Source organism: Sapajus apella, unplaced genomic scaffold, assembly GCF_009761245.1.
Source record: "Sapajus apella isolate SASKATOON/1434 unplaced genomic scaffold, GSC_monkey_1.0 scaffold57, whole genome shotgun sequence".
Lineage (NCBI taxonomy): Eukaryota > Metazoa > Chordata > Mammalia > Primates > Cebidae > Sapajus > Sapajus apella.
Window position 1 is genome coordinate 4,548,301 of NW_022436997.1, and position 20,773 is coordinate 4,569,073.

Below are 20,773 nucleotides of genomic sequence, written 5' to 3' on the forward strand. Positions count from 1 at the left end.
GATAGTATAAAATATCTACCAATTTAATTACCAAGTGGTTAAGTTCAATAAAAACCTTTATATCCACAGAGGAGGGAAGGCAAAGTGGCTGACTAGACATAACCAGTTGAAACAGCTGCCACAGAGGGACCAAGACCACTGGCTACTCCTAATAGATCTTCAGAGGGAAGGTATCAACAGTGATACCTGTGAACAGAGGGAAGACACAGAAGCTGAGCAGAAGTGGGAAAAAGCTGGGAATCCTACACGGGTCTATTGTATACCTGGACTTGTTCCTGGCCCCCAACAGCTTTGGAGAAATGATTCAGTTGAACTGGCAAGGAGGAACCCACTCTCACCACAGGCCTCTGGAACCAGAGACACTCAAGTTGTCAGAAAGAGCTTTAAAGAAGTTATAGGAGAAGCAAGTCACCTGATGTGGAACCCAGAGGGTTTGGTGCAGGAGTATGTGTAGAGAACACGATCAGGGACAGCAGTCCCTCCAGAATTGACTTGTTCCCATAGGAGACTTTAGCCCTAGGGAAATATCAGGCCTGAACTCTGCAGGGTGGTCTTGCCCATCAGACAGGCTGGTCTGACCTGAGTGCTTCTTGGTCATCTGGCCTCTCCTGAGGATCCAGCCTGACCACATCTGCTAGCATGGCAGCCTTGGGTGCCCTGAGGGTGTATATCATAGTATCTGCACTTGCAGACTGTGCCTAATGGGTGAAAAGCACCAGTGGGGCAGCCCCTATGGCCATGCACCAACCTGCATGCTCCCTCCCAATACCTCAGCTTCCCCCTCACCCCACCCTGCATTCACAGCAGCTCCCCAGATTGCTTTGCTTGTACAAGTCTGTACAGGCAGATTTTGCTTTCTTTGCCACACCAGTGTGCAACTGCAGGTGCACACCCCTCTGCCATTGCTGCAGTGAAAGTGCAGCCTACCTCCACCCCTCCCCAAATGTCACTGCAGATGGAGACTTGGTGGGCACAGAGCCAGCCAGCCCTGCCCTGGCCAGTGCCCCACTCTTGCACTAACACTGCCACAGGAGTAAAACTAGGTACAGAGAATAGTGAATCCTCTTCTGCACTGAGCAACCACTCATGCTTGCAAGACACAGAGAAGGCACAGAGACCTGTACCAGGCAGCATCCCCCAAGCCAACAGCACGACCATGCACACAGTTGCCACAGTCCCCCACTCTGAAAAGATGCATTGCCTCTGCCACTGTAACACCTGCAGGGAGGCAGGCGCCCCAGCATGTACGAGCACCCTGCTTCAGCTGACAAGTATGCAACCCCCTGCACTGCTGTTACCATGGCTGCTGGCACATGTGAATGAGCATGAATCCTGTAATCACCACATTACAATACACTTTGGTTGACACCTCCCATCAGAGTGCAGTAACCAGAGGTTTGGGACCACATTGGTCCCCCCAGCACAGTGAATTTCTAATGTTGAGGAGCAAGAGAACAAAGCTGGAGCCCAACACAACCCCCTCAGAGCTAGAGCACACAGTCCAAGTGTTGGGAATGCAGTACTGACCCCTTAAATGCTTCAAGAAATGAAGCCACTCAGCTAAATCCACCTCATATCACAATCAAACCCTCAAGGTCAAAGAAAAAAAGAAAAAAAAAATCCAAAGGATAGTAACTTCTAAGACTGAAGGAACATAGGACCACAAAGATGAGAAAGAACCAGTGCAAGAACCCTGACAACTCAAAAAGCCAGAATGCCTTCTTTACTCCAAATGACCACATCACCTCTCCAGCAAGGGCTCTGAACTGGACCAAGATGGCTGAAATGACAGACACAGAATTCAGAATATGGATAAGAATGAAGATCATTGAGCTACAGGAGTACATTGAAATCCAATCTAAGGAATCTAAGAATCATGATAAAACAATTCAGGAGCTGAGGGACAAAATAACCAGTACTGTATAGAAAAGAATGTAACTGACATGACAGAGCTGAAAGACACACTACAAGAATTTAATAATGCCATCACAAGTATTAATAACAGAGTAGACCACATGAAGGAAATAATCTCAGAACTTGAAGACTGGATTTCTGAAATAAGACAGGATATAAAATCAACGTGCAAAAAATCACAAACATTCCTTTACACCAACAACAGTCAAGCCAAAAGCCAAATCAGAAACACAGTTTCATTCACAATTGCCATAAAAAGAATAAAATACCTAGGAATACAGCTAACCGAAGAGGTAAAAGATCTCTACAAGGAGAACGATAAAACACTGCTCAAAGAAATCAGAGATGATACAAAGGAATGGAAAAAAATTCCATGCTCATGGTTAAGAAGAATCAACATCACTAAAATGGCCATACTGCCAAAAGCAATTTATAGACTCAATGTTGTTTCTTTTAAACTACCAATGACATTTCTCACAGAACTAGAAAACGCTATTTTAAAATTCATATGAAACCAAAAAAGAGCCTGAATAACCAATGTAAGCAAAAAGAAGAAAGCTGGAGGCATCACACTACCTGACTTCAAACTATACTGCAGGACTATAGTAATCGAAACAACATGGTACTGGTACAAAAACAGTCACATAGACCACGGAACAGTATAGAGAACAAAGAAATAATGCCACACACCTTCAACTACCTGATCTTTGACAAAGCTGACAAAACCAAGCAATGGGGAAAAGACGCCCAATTCAATAAACGGTGCTGGGATATCTGGCTGGCCATATGCAGAAGATTGAAACTGGACCCCTTCCTAATGCCATACACAAAAATTAACTCAAGACAGATGAAAGACTTAAATGTAAAACCCAAAACTATTTAAAACAAAAACCAACACCATTCTAGACATAGGAACAAGCAAAGGTTTTATGATGAAGACGCCAAAAGCAATTGCAACAAAAGCAAAAATTGACAAATGGGATCTAATTAAACTAAAGAACTTCTGCACAACAAAAGAAACTATCAACAGAGTGAACAGAGAACATACAGAATGAGAGAAAATATTCATATGCTATGCACCTGACAAATATCTAATATCTTGCATCTGAACTTGAACAAATTTATAAGAAAAAACAAAGGACATGAACGGACACTTTTCAAAAGAAGACATATATGTGACCAAAAAGCATATGAAGAAAAGCTCACATCAGTGATCATTAGAGAAATGCAAATCAAAACCACAATGAGATATCATTTCACACCAGTCAGAATGGCTATTACTAAAAAGTCAAAAATGACAGATGCTGGCGAGGTTGCAGAGAAAAAGGAACATTTATGCTTTGTTAGTAGAAGTGTAAATTAGTTCAACCATTGTGGAACATAGCATGGTGCTCCTCAAACACCTAAAAACAGAGCTACCATTTGACCCAGAAATCCCATTACTGGATCTGCAGCCAAAGGAATATAAACTGTTTTATCATAAAGATACATGCACATGTATGTTTATTGCAGCACTATTCCCAATAGCAAGCACATCATGGAATCAACCTAAATGCCCATCAATGGTAGACTGAATAAAGAAAATGTGATACATATATACCATGGAATACTCTGCAAACATAAAAAAGCAGCTGGGTGTGACAGTGCACACCTGTAATTCCAGAACTTTGGAAGGCCAAGGTGGGTGGATCACTTGAAGTCAGGAGTTCCAGACCAGTGTGGCCAATATGGTAAAAATCTGTGTCTACTAAAAATACAAAAATATAGCCAGGTGTGGTGGCATATGCCTGTAGTCCCAGCTACTTAGGAAGCTGGGAGAAGAGAATCACTTGAACCCAGAAGGCAGACATTGTGGTGAGCTGAGATTGTGCCACTGCACTCCAGCCTGGGCAACAGAGTAAGACTTTATCTTTAAAAAAAAGAAAAAGGAAAAAAGAAAAAAAAAAAAAGATGAGATTATGTCCTTTGCAAGGAACATGGATAGAGCTGAAGGCCATTACTCTTAGCAAACTAATGCAGGAACAGAAAACCAAATACTACATGCTCACTTGCAATTGGGAGCTAAATGATGAGAACACATGGACACATAGCGGGCAATAAGGGAACAACACATACTGGGGCCCATCAGAGGCTGGAGGGTGGGAATAGGGAGAAGATCAGAAAAAATAATTAATGGATACTAGGCTTAACACTTGGATGATAAAATAATCTGTGGAACAAACCTCCACAACACAAGTTTACTTATATAACAAAGCTGCATGTGTACCCCTGAACTTAAAATAAATGTTTAAAAAAAACCCACCTTTTTCCAGTCTCCAGAAATACACAGGTAACCAATCTGGTGAATCATGTTCCTCTGAATAAAAAAATTGAAGGAATGTTTGGCATTAAATAGAGACAGATCACAAAGATACTTCTCCAAATCAATGAATCATCCCTAATTTGGGCAACAGCAAATTATGAGATGTTACATTTTTAGTGCTTTGAATTAAGTCTTTTTGTTGGTGTACAACATCATCAAAATACCAAACAAAAGCATGGGAGAAACTGTGTGCATCTACATGAAGAAATTTCAAAAACTTACAATGCTTACTTGGTTTTAATTGTTAATAGTCAAACTATTTATCTACTGTAAATGATGGTTAAGTTCTCCTACAGTAATTAAATTCTATAATTTATCTGCATCTTAAACTATGAAAGGTAGCTGCATCTAATCTTTTTCTCACTTTTCCTTTCTCCCACACAAGATTTTTTTCTTTTTCTTACTTTTTTCAGTTCTTTCAGCCCCATTAATTGTTTCCTAATTAATTTTTTTATCCTGATTAGACATGCAAGGCAACCAAGATGAGGAGTCTGAAAGCCTCATTGTTTCAGATAGAATTAGAATTAGTGGAAGTGAATTAGAAAAGATGAGATTTATGAAAAAGGTGACAGCCTGTTTCAAATACCCCAGCAGTAAAATGGAAACACACTTAAGGATATGCCAACAGCTTCATGAGCTTCTGTTGGTAAAACTCAGCCTTTGTAACTGTAGCATGTAAGAACCTTTTAGATAAGGGGGGAAAATACTGTAATTTTGTTGACAAATTACTGAAAGTGTTTAACAAAGAAACAACCTGTTATTTTTGTGAAAATAGTGACTTGTTTCCTTTTCTTACCAGCAGCTTGTTTTCTTCAATTTTTAAAGAAATAACTATATTGTTATCCAAAAGTGGGACACTTACGCATGCAAATTGTAAACCAAAATGAATCATAAACCCCTGTAGTCAGGGAATGTAGAGATGCTAGCAATCACAATAATGTAGAAAGGGTTAAAGAAAGAACATGTAATCAGATATAGGGTAATCTCAGCACATAGGCATTTAACGTCTGCAATTTACCCACATATGTTTGGCAAACAAACCAAAAAAAGGGTGAGAAAAAGAACCAACAATTTAAATAGTGTGGGCGATCCAACCAGCTATTCTCTTCCATGAGCATATGCCTCAGAGTGCGCTTGAGGTGGGAGCTATCAATCTGCTGTTTCTCAGTCTGGCCCTACTTCCCTTAAGTAAAAACCTAATGAGAAAAGACACAGCTTTTACAATATACACTAAGCGTAAGCTGACCACTTCATCTAACACTCAACTAAAATAACTGTATGCTTCAAAGCTGGAGGAAAAAAATAACCAGCACTGGATTTATCAAGAAGGGGTATTCCTACTTCTGATATGGCAGCTTCTAGTCCTTTCAAAATGCACTGCTGCACAGAATTCAGGCGACTGAACTAAATTTGTCTTGTCAATTTTTTCATTCTATCAAGTTATTTTGCGGTTGCTGTCATCACAAACATTCCGCCAAACCAAAGAATGCTCATTCATTCACTTCGAGCCTGCATGGTGTAAGTTTATAGAAATGGAAGTTTCTGAAAGTTAAAACTGACCTCTTCATAGAATTGACTCTTCTATCTCAGGAATATGGAATATTCTTCCATTTATTCTTTTTAATGATGTTTTGGAATTTTCAGTATGAAAATAATGTATATCTTTTATTCAATTAATTCTTAATCAATGCTTTATGAAACTATGAAAAACTGTGTCATTAAAAAATTTTGTTTTCTATGTGTTGCCAGTAAATAGAAAGTCAAATGGTAAGCTTTCAATAATTTACAATTAAGTACACATGTTATTTGGCAATATCTAGTAGAGCTGAACATATGCATATCCTATCATCCAGTGATTCCACTTCCAGGTGCGTATGTTCACTATATTTATAAGAACGATTATAGCAGCATTATTCAAAATAGCCTCAAGCTAGAAACCATTTAAATGTTAACCAATAATAGAATGGATAAGCAAATTGAGGGAAGTACACTCTGGAAAACTACACAAAGAATGAAAATCATTATAACTACATGCAACAGGATGAATCTCATAAGAGTGAAAAAGGAAGCCAGATACAAAAGAGCACCTTCTGTATGATTGCACTTATATAAAAGATCAGAATGAGGAAGAACAAATCTATGCACGTGGAAGTCAGTATAGTACTTATAATTGGAGAAGGTAAATGAAAGGAATGGGAGAAAACTTTGGAGAGGCTTATAATGTTTTGCTTTTTGATCTAGGTGCCAGTTACATGGGTGTGTCAGTTAGTGAAAATTTACTGAGTTGAATATTTATGGTTTGGGCACTAGGGCTCAAAATCTTATTTTGAAATGCAAAAATGGGGCCTCCCTGATTTCTAGATTTAATGCATTAGGAATTTTTAAAAATGAAAAATTAGTATCACTTATAAGGCCCATGGGACCCACCCCTATCTACCTGCTGCCACTTAACCTTTTGTTTTATATTCAAGTCACATATACATGTACCTCCCTGAACACTATATGCTCTCCCTCCTCCATTCCTCACTTTTCCTAATAACTTATTTTATCAGGCACAGCATGGTATAGCCATAATAGCACCAATTCGGAAAATTTTGCCATAATGTGAATAAAGGCCCTACTTTTTAGTCTTGTAATATTGGGCAATTTATATAACAGTTCTGTATCTCAGTTTCCTCATCTGTAAAGTAGGATAGCAACAGGGTTGCCTCATAGATTCTGTACAGGTGCCATCTCTCTACCTTGTCTGAACTGTTAAAATAGGGATTCCTATTCCATGCTTCTTTATCCCTCATCATACCTCTAGCTGAAATGCATTAGAGATCTTACTAGTTTGCTAAGTACCTACCACAAGCTGAGAGATTTTAACAACAGTAATTTGTGTCTTCACAGTTCTGAAATCAGGAAATCTAAGGTCAAGGTGTTAGCAGGGTTGGTTTCGTCCTGAGGCACCTCTCTTCAGCTTGTTCAGAGATAGTCTTCTCCCTTCACATGGTCTTTCCTCCCTGCATGTCTGTGTCTTAATCTTCTCTTCTTATAAAAACACCAGTCCTACTGGATTAGGACCTAACCTAATGACCTCATTTCACCTTAACTATTTTTTAAAAGATGCACTCTCCAAATACAATCACATTTTGATTTACTAGGAGTAGGATTTCAGCATATGAATTTTGAGGGGACATAATTTGGCCCATAACAAGGTATTTTTCTCTTACTCCCTCCTAACTATGATCTCTAGGGCCATGTCCTATTGTCTTTGTATCTTTAGCTCCAAATATAGCATCTGGCATGCGGGAGACTTAATAAATAGGAACTGCAAAGGGAAGGAAGTTTAAACAAATAAGGTCATGGGAGCAAAACGTATTATTTATTGAAAGGCATCAACGATATGAGGAAAGCAAGAAAGCATCATTCAATCAAGTGAATGATTAGAGTTGAAAACAAAAGTCGACGAATTCAATATACTTCCCCAGTTGGAAGGGACAGAAGCATAGTTGCAATTCTACAGCAATCATCCAAAGAGCAGTTTGTCTTTTCTTTAATAACAAATAATTTTTTTAACATTGATTTACCCAGTAATTCCTGCTTTTCTGCATTTTGTGTAAAAGCCAACAGAGATAGGCTCTGTAGTTTTTTTCCATTTATTTTTTATTTAATTGTATTTTAATAAGCAATTTATTCGCTTAGATTAAAATAATGATATAGGTTTTCTTATACCTATTCCTATAACCTATACCTGTAAGGTATAGTTTAAGAAACCCTCCTCTCACTCCTGTGCCTATCTTCTCCTTTTTCAGCTCTCCTCACACACAGAATTGTTTTATGCAGATGAGAGTACATGTGAAAATATATCTTATTCCTCCTCCTTTTTTAAACAAATGGCAGCATACTACATACATTGTTTTGAACTTTGCTTTTTATACTTGCTATAATACCCTGGGGGCTTTTCTATACCCATAAATAGCAATCCTCCTTGTTGTTTCATCCAGCTGTGCAGTATTACATTGTGTGAATGTGCCATGCTAACATGGTTTGGCTCTGTGTCCCCACCCAAATCTTATCTTGTAGCTTCTATAATTCCCACATGCTGTGAGAGGGACCTGGCTGGAGATGATATAATCATGAGGGCAGTTTCTCCCATACAGTTCTCATGATAATGAGTAGGTTTCATGAGATGTGATGGTTTTAAAAATCTGAGTTTCCCTGTACAAGTTCTCTTTGCTTTCTGCCATCCATGTAAGATATGACTTGCTCCTCCTTGCCTTCTGCCATAATTGTAAAGCTTTCTCAGCCACATGGACTATAAGTCCATTAAACCTCTTTCTTTTGTAAATCACCCAGTCTGGGGTATGTCTTTATCAGCAACGTGAAAACAGACTAATACACATGGTTTATGTAACCTGACCTCTATTGATGGCTACTTAGCCTGTTAGTCACATGATAATATTACAAATAATGCTAAAATGGATAATTCTGCCCACATGTCATTTAAATTATGTGCAGGTGTGTATGAAGAGTAAATTCCACATATGGGTTTACTAAGTTAAAGGTTAAATGAGTATACAAATTTTTTTTTTTGAGATAGAGTTTTACTCTTGTCACCCAGGCTGAAGTACAATGGCATAATCTCAGCTCACTGCAACCTCTGCCTCCCGGGTTCAAGCAATTCTCCTGCCTCAGCCTCCCAAGTAGCTGTGATTATAGGCATCTGCCACCATGACAAGAAAATTTTTGCATTTTCAGTAGAGATGAGGTTTCACCATGTTGGCCAGGCTGTTCTTAATCTCCTGACCTCAGGTGATCTGCCCACATTGGCCTCCCAAAGTGCTGAGATTATAGCTGTGGGCCACCAGCCCAGCCCCACAAATAATTCTGATACATATTTCTTGCCCTCCACAAGGGCTATACCTGTTCACACTCTCATCAGCAATACATGAAAGAGCCTATTTCACCACAGTTTAACCAGCGAAGAACATTTCAAACTTTGAGTTTGATAATCTGACAGATGGTTTAAAAAAAAAAAGATTCCCTGAGCTTATGTGGATACAGGCAAGGCCATATTGTCTTATAGGTACTTAATCTGATAGGCAAATTTCAGCTGAGGTTGGATACTTATTCCTTAATTGCCTTGACTCCCAGTTTATCAATGATGGTAACTTATGATAAAGTAAGACTATGGAGGAAAGAGATCATGGAAGATGGTGTGACCTCCTGGAGGTGAATTCTGCAGGTGAAATATAACAATCTTACCTACCTCTCATGGTCCAGACTAGATCCTAGGTCCAAAGTAAATGTGAAAAGAACCAGAAAAAAATTGTCCTTGGCTGAGCATCCACTTCCAACAAACAACCCTGTGACGTGGAAGGAAAGAAGGGATCTTTGAAAGATAGAGAGAGTTCTCAGCCACAGAAATACATTGTTGTGTTTCTGCTGTTATAATTTAACTTCAAGCATTTCACACAAACACTGAACTTGCACACAGAAACCACTTTTGTTAAGCTGTGGAGTTATGTTTTTTCTAATACAATTACTTTCCAAAACAATTTCTTCCAAATTAGTCATCTCCTCAGTTCTTTGGCCTCAATGTCCTTATTTGTAAAATTAGAAAATTGAATTAGATCATTTCTAAGTATCTGCCAAGCACCAATTGCAGGGATCTGTGATTGTTGTAGATTAATATTCCTTGAAGTAAACGAGTGGTTGACCACAAGGCTGTATCTTCAGTACCACCAAGCTAATTTTTGGTTTCTTCTTTCCTCTGTCCTTCCTGAGTTCTTGAAAGAGATGTAGAAATACAGTCTTATTTTGATAGATGACTAACTTTAGAGAGGTATATCTTCTGAAGATATCCTCAATCTTTTTGCATTTCTCAAATCAAAGAGATACCCTATTTGTTGCTAGATTATCATTGAGTCATAATCTTACTGATAAAGGGCTTTTGCTAAATTAAAAATCTATTAAGTTTCACAATAAGAATTTCTAAAGTGCCTACTATGTGTCCAACTGAACTGTACTAAAGGTACGAAGATGAAATAAGAAATTTAAACCCAGGAGAGGTACATGTTCTGACTCAGAAATTCAAGAGTTAAGGGATAAAGTGGTACAAAATAGAGCTACAGATCCAAAAGAGCTTATAATTTCTTTCAGTATATTTGGCACAGCCACAGGAAAAGATGACAATATGAGATCACAAATGATTTTCTGCCAAGATGAGTAAACGGGGGAGAGCACACAGTGTGAATGAGGGCAGCAAACGTCCTAACCTGAATGACTTTTATAACATCAAGATGACGTTCAAACTGTGTAACCTGAAACATGAAGGAAGCAGAAGCTCTGGTAAACAATTCGCAACCATGCAAAACAAACACGACCTCCCTTGAGGTCCTGCCCTTGAAGGAGGCTGAGGTCGAAGCTCCTTTTATTCTTGCCTGTAACCAGGACCTTTGGCTATGATGGGAAACATATGCTTGTCAATCATGTGTTTTAATCAGGGAAGATACTAAAACCCATGCAGTCCAAGAGAATCTTTTCAGTGATAGATAAAACTCAAAAAGATCAAAGATCATCCATGCCTGAAACAGATGGAATTAAGAAAAAAATGCCATTAACCTCACTTCTATTCTCCTGTTGACACAGTTGATAGTCCAGGATCTGAACTTGCTTTTGAAAGAGTTTCCTCTTTGGCTTGGGAGATCTTTTGTCTTGTTTTTCCTTAGCATTTCACTTAGAGATTTAAGAAAAAAAAAAAAAACATTGAAATAGTTTGTCTCATACAACTGAAATGTCATTAATTTATGCTATCACATTATTTAATTATTAGCATTCTGTATTTTCAGGAATGTAGCTGATGATTTTCCATTGTGTGGCTTACAAAAGAGAAATCCAGTTACAAGTAATTGGGGCACAAAGGGCAATTAAACCCAAGTCAGGAAACTCTATCTTCATCCTGTACTTGTCCCTGACTTCAGCAGCCACCAGGTAACACAAATTCTACTCACACATGACTTTCAGAACCAAAGTCATGTGTTTCCTTTTTTAATACATACCTGTGGCTTCTTTTTAATTTTTTTCCATTTTAATTTGTTTTTATTATGTTAGAGGTGGGGTCTTGCTATCACAAGCTGGTGTGCAGTGGCATGATCATAGCTAGTCACTGTAGCCTCAAACTCCTGGGCTCAGACAATCCTTCTGATAGGGTCTCTATATGTTGCCCAAGCTGATCTCAAACCTCTAGGCTCAGTTGATCTTCCCACCTTGGCTTCCCAAAGCACTGGAATTACACGTGTCAGCCACCACACACAGCCCAGAGCCATTTCTGAAAATAATACAAAGAGTCATCAAGTATGTAGCTGTGTGGTTTCCAACATGGTAAAGAAAATAGGAAAGGAATTGCTAACCCCAGTTTATAGACAAAGAAGCTGAAATGCCACTTGTTTACATTACTAAGCCAAAGTTCAACTGTTCTAAGTGAAGGAGCCAGACTAGAACCCAAGTCTTTTGATTCCAAGTTCAGTGTCCTTTCTACCATGTCTCTCTGTGAGTGTGGCCTTTCATCTGCACTATAGCACAGAAATTAGTGGTCCACAACACAGTATGTAAAGGAAGTCAGTATTACAGCACACAGGTCCAAAGTCTTCATGTGATATCCAATACTTGATAAGTATAATTAGATCTAAAAGGAGCTGAAGCTATCTGGCCCAACCTACTCATTTTACAGATGATGATACTTAAACCCAAGGATGTTAGGTAACTTAAACAAAACTGGAATTAAAGAGTCCTACATCACCCTCAGCACCCGAACATCAACTAGCCGGATATTTTGTTCCATCATTCAACTGTCACTGCAAATTCCTCCAGTCATACCTGATAAAATTGTTTTTTCAAGAAAACTGCATTTCTCTTTTAGATGTACATAATTCATTCTCAGTGGCACCTCTCTCTCTCTCCTTTTCTTTTTATTTATTTAGAGATGGAATCTCACTCTTATTGCCCAGGCTAGAGTCCAGTGGCACAATCTCAGCTCACTGCAACCTCTGCCTCCTATGTTTAAGCAATTCTCCTGCCTTAGCCTGCCAAGTAGCTGGGATTACATACAGGTGACCACCATCACACTTGCCTGATTTTTTTTAATATTTTTAGTAGAGACAGGGTTTCACCATGTTGACCAGGCTGGTATCAAGCTTCTGACCTCAGGTGTTCCACTTGCCTCTACTTCCCAAAGTGCTGGGTTACAGGCATGAGTTACTTCACCTGGCCCCCGTCTCTTAATCATTTGTCTATCCTTACTGTTTCCAAGCTCTGAAACTAAACATGATCCACAGAGCAAAGACAAATAAACACTCTCAGGTTTGCAGGGAACAGGCCAGGGGGCCCCAAGTTCAGGGGAAAGGACAGGAGTTGGTACTATGTAGGAGGTAAATATGAATGTTTCAAAAACTACAGGGTAGAGGCTAGAGAACACAAGGAGCAAGTCTGCCTCACCCTGTGCGCTGTGATACTGACCTCCTTTACATACTGTGTTGTGGACCACTAATTTCTGTGCTATAGTGCAGATGAAAGGCCACACTCACAGAGAGACATGGTAGAAAGGACACTGAACTTGGAACCAAAAGACTTGGGTTCTAGTCTGGCTCCTTCACTTAGAACAGTTGAACTTTGGCTTAGTAATGTAAACAAGTGGCATTTTCACCCTTCTGGCAAGGGTGTCTAGAAAAGAGTCATGTTTTAAGGGATCCTGAAATGTGACCTCCACAAACCTGTGATGATTGTAGGGATGGGTTTGGGGATATACGTTATTTACACCTTAGTGGGATGCAATTTAATTAAATTGCTCTCCTCCTAACACATACTTGATTGAACCCAGCCCCAGGAGGAGTTTAATAGCTTTAACTAGAAATGTAAGGTAGTAATTTTGAAAGGTGGGCAGTTCTGGAAAGGGCAGGCTTGCCCTGGGGAACTGCAGCATGATGCTGTGGCACTATGAGAACATGGGTCTGTTAGGAGGTGGGATTCAGAGACGAGGCTTGAGAAAGGGAAAGGGCGTCATGCAGTCAGCCACAAGGAATGGGAGGGAGGCAGGAGGCAGGTAGAACTACCAGTTTTCCAAGTCCCAAATGTGAGTTTCTTGTGTTAGTTTAAAGGTTTCTGGAACTAGAAGAAGATTTAAGGGCCGCTGTTTATTTTCCTCCTAAATATGTTCTGTCAGGCACTTTACCTTCCCACAAAATAAGCAGAAAGGTTTACAAGCAGGAGGCAAAGCAATATACTGTCAAGCAAGATGACATGGATCACCCACTCCCACAAGCCACGCAAGGCAGCTGCCAGCCATGCAGGAAGGTTTTTAAATGGTGGTTTCACTTTCTTGGCCTCTGGAGATTTTATTAACCTATTGTAGCAACGGTTTCCATTTGAGGCCATTCCTTTTTTACTGGGAGAAGAGTGTGGCAACCCTGGTCATAGGGTCAGGGATGTGGAAGCTGACTAAACCCATCTTAGTCACTTTTTGGACTGATGAATGTGCAGTTGTTCAAAGAGGCAAGCTGGATCATGTTTCTTCCCCACTTAAGCTTTCAATGGCTTCCAGCTGAGAAGAACCAAGTTCCTCAGTAAGGCCTGCTAAGGCTCGTGCCTCATGGTTGAGCACACCTCACACCTATCATGCAAAGATCACCTCCATCTCCTGAAAGCGAACGTCCTAAAGTTTTCCAAACTATTCAGCACCCTGCAGCCAACACCTCATTCTCTCTAGCTAGAATAGTTTCTTCTGTACCTCCTTCAATTCCCAGTCCAAGCATCATCTTTGGTAGAGAAGATGCCTTTGGTAGAGAAAGGCAGGCAGCAGATACTGGAGTTCAAATCTGGCTCCTGTTGACTTGCTGGGCGAGTCACTCAGCGTCTCATTGCCTTGATTTAATCCTCTGCAAAGTGGGAAATAATACTAATCATAGTATTTCCCTCACGGGATTGCTGGGAGGGTTACCAAAGTTAACCTACATAGGGCATTTGGAAAAATGCATGGGATTTAATAATTCCTCAACAAATGTTAGTCATCAGCCTGAGATGCCTCTGCTAACCCACCCATGGTAGGCCAATAAGTTGTTTCTCTCTGACACACTGGGCTTAATATGTCCATTTGTTATCACATCTGTCACACGAGAGTTTTTTGGTCAGCTGATACCCCGTTTTCATCCAAAAAGGAGCTGATTTGTGGTTCACTCACTAGCTTATTTATTTAATTTATTTTAGTGAGTCTGCCTTCCCCATGGATTATAAACTGAGAGCACAGGATTTACGTTTATTGTGTGTTTAATTCCTGGACCAGTGCCTGGCACATGATAGGTGTTTCATAAATGTTCATAAGCTGAGAGATGTAATTTTTCAAGAAGAGCTTATGGAATGAAAAGTCCATTAACATGGCATCAAGATCTGGAGGTTTCACTCTTGACTTTGCCTCTAACTTGTTCTTTGACCTTAAATAATTCACATAACTTTTCTAAGTCTCATTTTTCCCATCCCTAAACTAAGAAAATCTGAAGCTTGGAAAGGTAGGTCAGGGCCAGTTTGGGAAATATCTTAATGCTCAACTCTCATTGAACATTTCCTCTATAGCAATAATAAAACTCAATGAGGAAGGAAAATACTTTCCATATCATAAAGATGCCTGTACCAGTAGGTTGATCACAATATTTATAATAGCAAAGATATGGAATCAAACTAAAAGTCTATCAACAGAAGACTGGATAAAGAAACTGTGATATGCATACACAATGGAATACTATTCAGGCATAAAAAATGAAAAATATATGAAACTAGGTTCCATTATCTTAAGTGAAACAAGTCAGACACAGAAAGACAAATACCGCATGTTCTCACTCATAAGCGGGAGCTAAAGAATGTATACACATAGATGTAGAGTGTAGAATGATAGACAGTGGAGACTTGGAAGGGTGAAGAGGTGGGAGGAGGAGAATGATGAAAGATTACTTAATGGGTACAATGCACATTATCTGAGTGATCAATACCCTAAAGTCCTGACTGCACCACTATGCGAACTATGCATGTAATAAAATTATACTTGTATCCCATAAATTTCTAAAAAGACTAAAAAAGTAAATAAGATTCAATGAGAACTCTATTGCATTAAGTAAGATTTATAGTCAAAGTTACTAGCATAGTGACTGACATATAGTAAATCCTCAATGCATGATAGCTATTGCTACATAATACTGCTAAAATCTTATTTATTTTTTAGACAGAGTCTCGCTCTGTCACCCAGGCTGGAGTGCAGTGGCGTAGTCTTGGCTCACTGCAACCTCTGCCTCCCTGATTCCAGCGATTCTCCTGCCTTAGCCTCCTGAGTAGCTGGGATTATAGGCACATGCCAACACACCCAGTTAATTTTTGTATTTTTAGTAGAGACAAGGTTTCAACATGTTGCTCAGGCTGGTCTCGAACTCCTGACCCCATGATCTACCCACCTCCCAAAGTGCTGGGATTACAGACGTGAGCCAATGCACCCGGCCTAATATCTTATTTTAATGCAAGAATAATATTTTATCCTAAGTATGTAGAATATTTAACCATTTGTTATTAAACCTAGGTATTTTTTCTAATATGCCTTATTTTAAAAAAAAAGGAACATTGCAATGAATTTCCTTGAATATAAGTTTTTATTTACTCCTATAAAAACACCATTTCTTTAAACATGATTAGTGTCTTGGAGGGTATGAAGGCTTTTAAGGCTTTGATACATATTGCCAAATGTTTTTCTAATAATTGTACAAAATTTCTCACCTGCTTTGTATGGGATTGCTTGTCTTTTTTCATCTTCACCAGCAGTATATTTTATTGTTATTTAAATCTATGCCAATTGATAGGCAAAAACTAGTTCTTCTTGAATTTTGTATTTTTAATTACTCAAATTTTTTATACTTATTAAGAATTTATTTCTTCTCTTCTATAAATTAACTTTTTATAATTCTTATATTAAAATATATTTGGCCAGCCAAAAAAATAATGAGGGACGTAGTCACACTAAAAAGTATTTTAGTTGAAATGCACATAGATTACCTCTAAAGTTTTATCCCACAATTTGTTCTTAATCATTGACTATCTCATCCATCTTTTCTCAAACACACATAGTTCTTCTCCTCCACCTCATGTCTCTTTCTTTCTGCCTTTTCCAGAGCTGTATTCCAGTGTCCCCTCCTCCAAGAAACTTCCTCAACTCTGTCTTTTGCTTTTTTCCTCCAATTACACTACAGGCATCTTTGTTGCTAGGACTTGGGTATAATTTTTCTTTAAAATCTTCAGTCTCTAATATCGTATTCAGGGCCAGGCTTGCAGCAAGTCCTCAACGACTGGAAGATTCCATACCATTGGTTTTATTAAGAGGGGCTTGCACTTGAGGAAGAGGAATATGCGCTCTTCCTTTGCAGTAAACTCATAGGATAAAGTTCATCCCGCCTACAGGGCCATTCTATCTAATATTTTAATGATCTTCATTCTATTTTGTTGATATTACATCCTTTATTAATATCTAACAAATAGTTTTTAGTCCCCTCTTTTCTGTGCTCAGTTGAAAGAGGGGAATAAGAAGAAATATCTGTTTCCCCAGAAATGAGGATGACCCAACACCTAGCCATTTACTACTTATGACGAAGAATCTCAGAACATGAACACAGGATTAAAAGCCATCTAAAGCAACACTGATATCTTCTTAAGTGTCAGTTCAGTGATCTAAATGAGAAAAAATTAATTGAATCTATTTTTGTCTGGCATATTTACTGATGGGGTAAAGCCTGGGGTAAAGCCTAGGGTCAATTTTGCCAAGTTTGGTTTAGGGATGCAGGTAGAGTTAACACTTGAAGCTCTGCCAATGTACTGGCCTCCTTAGTCTTTCAGGGCACAGGATGGAGTCAGGGGCCAAATCTGAAGTCCACAGATCCTGCAGCAAGTCTTGTTATGTCAAGAGTGCTTTAGGTAAATTCCAGATCAGAATATTTAACCTTACAAAACAAGCTAATTGGTAAAACGAAGGAGGACCTATAAGTGATAAAATAATTGTTATTTTATCTGCAAAATGTTGGATTACTGCATCCAGTAAGTGCCCTTAATACAACCAAGTCCTAGTTTTTAAGATTATCAGTCAATTGATAGGAAAGCTGTGAGGTAGGAAGGAAGAGTCTGCATTATCAAATTTAAAGGCAAAGGCTAAAAAGCTCAACCACTGAAGATAAATTCAAGATGAAGATGTGGTCCAGTATGTTTCAGCAAAAATCAGAAGAGCCCTGGGTTGGAGATCCGCTTCTGCTCTTTAATTAATTATGTGACCCTGCAAAGGTTATTAAATCTCTGCCTGCATTGTTTTACTCATATGTGGGTCACACTATTTTTAAGATCTCTTGTCATTTTAAATCCTGACAATCACTCTACTCTCTTTTTAGCACAAGCCAATCCTTTTTGGTTTTTGTCCCACGGTGGACATGTCTATAAAGCAAAGATGATGACACCTGTTGTAACCTAAATTACACATGAGATCCTGGCTGGGTAAGTGCTGGGATGTGTTGTAAGTGTTCCAAGAGAATAAGGCAATGCCATCATTACCATCATTTTTAAAACTTCCAGCTTTTTGAAGGGCTGCAATTCAAGCCTCTATGTCTCATTTTGTTGTATCCTTCAGGAAAGGGCCCTGGCCTTGCATAGATTATTCCAGAAAGATGTAGAGAGAGGAGCTGGCTAGGACGAACCATGAGTGACCCAGGCTATTTCTTATACCAGCAAAATGAAGTTAACATTTGTAATTGCCTAAAACTTATCATGGAGGTTTCTCAAACATTGTTTTATTCTGTCCTTACAGCAGTGAAGATTCTTATCCACTGTTAGTGATGAGAAAACAGAATCACCAAAAAGTTAAAATATTTTCTTTAACTCACACAGCTCTTTAGAAGATCTGAAATTGAGCCTAAATACCCTAACACATGGCCCGAGATTGGTCCTGGAAATGGCAGAGCCCTTGATGTCCACTCTTGACTGCCTGTTTATTGAATGATCTATGAAGCAATTTCCTACTCCCTACAGGGCACAATCAAGCTCTTCTCAGGGTTTCATAATTCTCTTAAAAAGTTTTAATCAAACATATTCACATGGCCATTTATTTTTGTATCTATCTTCCTCACTGGGCTGTTAGTTTTCTAAAGCTTAGGAAGCCACATTTACAGCCATAGGCTCTGACACAGTGGCTACCATAAGCTGGGGGGCTCAGCAAATGGTGGTAAAATACATGACCAACATACAAGTCATCAAAAATGTAGAAGAGTATGAAGTAAAGGTGGGGGCAGGAGAGAAGGGAAGGTCGGGGAGAGGGAGAAGGCAGAAGAGAGGCTGGCTGGCTGTGCGGTGTCCGACCACATGCCAAACCCAAAAAGCACATTGGAAATGTTTGCTGCTGAGTTTGCCCACCCACATTCAATTCACCACCATAAGGAAAACAGTTGAACATGGATGTAGCTGCAAATTTTTCCATCCAAACACAACAAAAATTGACAAAAAGGAAGACAGCATCTGTATTAGGGCTCCCTAGAGGGACAGGACTAATAGGATAGATGTATATATTAAACGGAGTTTATTAAGTATTGACTCACACGATCACAAGGTGAAGTCCCACAATAGGCCATCTGCAAGCTGAGGAGCCAGGGCAGGAAGCATCCAGCACAGGAGAAGGATGGAGGCCAGAAGACTCAGCAAGTCTAGCCCTTCCATGTTCTTCCGCCTGCTTTTATCCTAGCTGTGCTGGCAGCTGATTAGATGGTACCCACCCAGATTGAGGGTGGGTCTGCCTCTCCCAGTCCACTGACTCAAATATTAATCTCCTTTGGTAACATCCTCACAGGCACACCCAGGAACAATACTGTATCCTTCAGTCCAATCAAGTTGACACTCAATATTAACTATCCCAGCATTTCTGTTTGTCATTCACCATGGCTGTCCAGAGTGTACTTCATTTTAGAGTGATGAGGCATATAATAGACTCTCATCTTTTGGGGCAGAACGAGAAGGCCAATCATTTAACGAAAAATGGGAAACACAGGGAAACAAAGACATTGGCTATCATCTTGTCATACACAGGCACGCAGACATACACACAAAAGTATAGTAACTACACACACACACACACACACACACACACACACACACACATACAGTAGCTTTTGTAAGTAAAATCAAACTACTCATCATACCCATCATGAATAATTATAAAGTGACTCATTCACCACTCCCTCTTTTTTCCAGCCATACCTAATACATAGTACAGTGCCTGGCATATAGCAGGTACTGTAAGTGTTTGAGTGACTGAATTAGTGCGTGTAAAAAAAATAAGCATAGTGGGGCCATTAGCTTATTTAAGCAGATGTTTTCTTGCTGAGGAAAAAATACTATTACCCATTACTCATATATACTGCAGTGATATCTCCATATCCCTAAATAATCAGTCTCTTCTAAGAATAGGTCACTAGGTTATCTAAAAAAGATGCAGAATGAAGCAAAAACATTTTATTCTGCATATATTCCTATGCTGCTGTTGAGAAGAATAACACTCAATTCACTAGATTGCAATTATCATGTTGTCATTATACATTTGTTTCATACATATTCTTTTTAATTATTGACTATTGAAAGGCTAACATGTATCACAGTCTGTGCGGCGTGCTAGAAATAAGGTAGTAAGACATATATAGTCTCTGCTTCTATATTAGTAGAGAAAAAATAATTCCTTGTTTTGATTTTTAAACTACAAAGGAATATTGAAGCAGCATGTAATTTTTCCTACATGAGCCTTTCATATTACAAGCATGGTATAAACTCTTATAATTCTTTCCCTTTGTGTAAAAAGGACACTTAAGTTCACTTCCTTCTTAATAATTATTAATATGTCTTATTTTTCCAGGAAGCAAAACATTAGTTTGTTCCTACTTTCACACTCTGGAACTTTACCTCCCAAATTATCAGACACTATAAAAGTTCTTTTATACCCAATTTCGGTGCTTTGGAGAAGCCCTGTCACTCCCTGCAAGCTGGTGGGAAATTGAACCTTATTGAGCTAAACTATCTTAATAGCTAAAAATCTCCTGTCAATAAAACTATAGTTTTTAAGAAATTATTTCTATATATTTTGGGGGAACAGGTGGCATTTGGCTACATGAATAAGTTCCTTAATGGTGATTTCTGAGATTTTGGTGCACCCATTACCTGAGCAGTGTACACTGTACCCAATGTATAGTCTTTTCTCTCTTGTCCCCCTTTGAACCTTTCCCTTAAGTCCCCAGAGTCCACTGTATCATTCTTATGCCTCTGCTTTTCATAGCTTAGCTCCCACTTATGAATGAGAACATACAGTGTTTGGTTTTTCATTCCTGAGTTACTTCACATAGAATAAAGATCTCCAGTTCCATCCGGGTTGCTGCAAATGCCGTTATTTTGTTTCTTTTTTATGGCTCA